The following is a 396-nucleotide window of genomic DNA, read 5'->3' on the forward strand; positions in this document are numbered from 1 at the left end:
ATGCATGCATGCATGCGTGTGGTGTGTGGGGTGTATATACCTCTAAGCCAGCGTCTGCAAGGCCGCAGAGAATACGAGCAGCGAGAAGAGGAGACAAAGAAAAAGATAAAACAAAACGAGAACACATATACAGTATATACTCTTGCCAGGCTAAACACACACACAACACACGCATGCAGCAGCAATACAGACAGACAGACAGCAGCAGCAGCAGCAGCAGCAGCAGCAGCAGCAGCAGAAGGGCAGCAGTAGCAGCAGAAAGAGTCGCAGCAACAAAAATAACGAAGACGAAATAAATAAATTAAATTAAAATACAAAACAAATACACAAATAAAAACAAACAGAATAAACAAACAAAGAAACAAACAAAAAAAAAAAACAAAAAAAAAAAAAAAA

This window comes from Eimeria mitis, genomic scaffold (assembly GCF_000499745.2).
Source record: "Eimeria mitis Houghton genomic scaffold, Emh_scaff1396, whole genome shotgun sequence".
NCBI lineage: Eukaryota > Apicomplexa > Conoidasida > Eucoccidiorida > Eimeriidae > Eimeria > Eimeria mitis.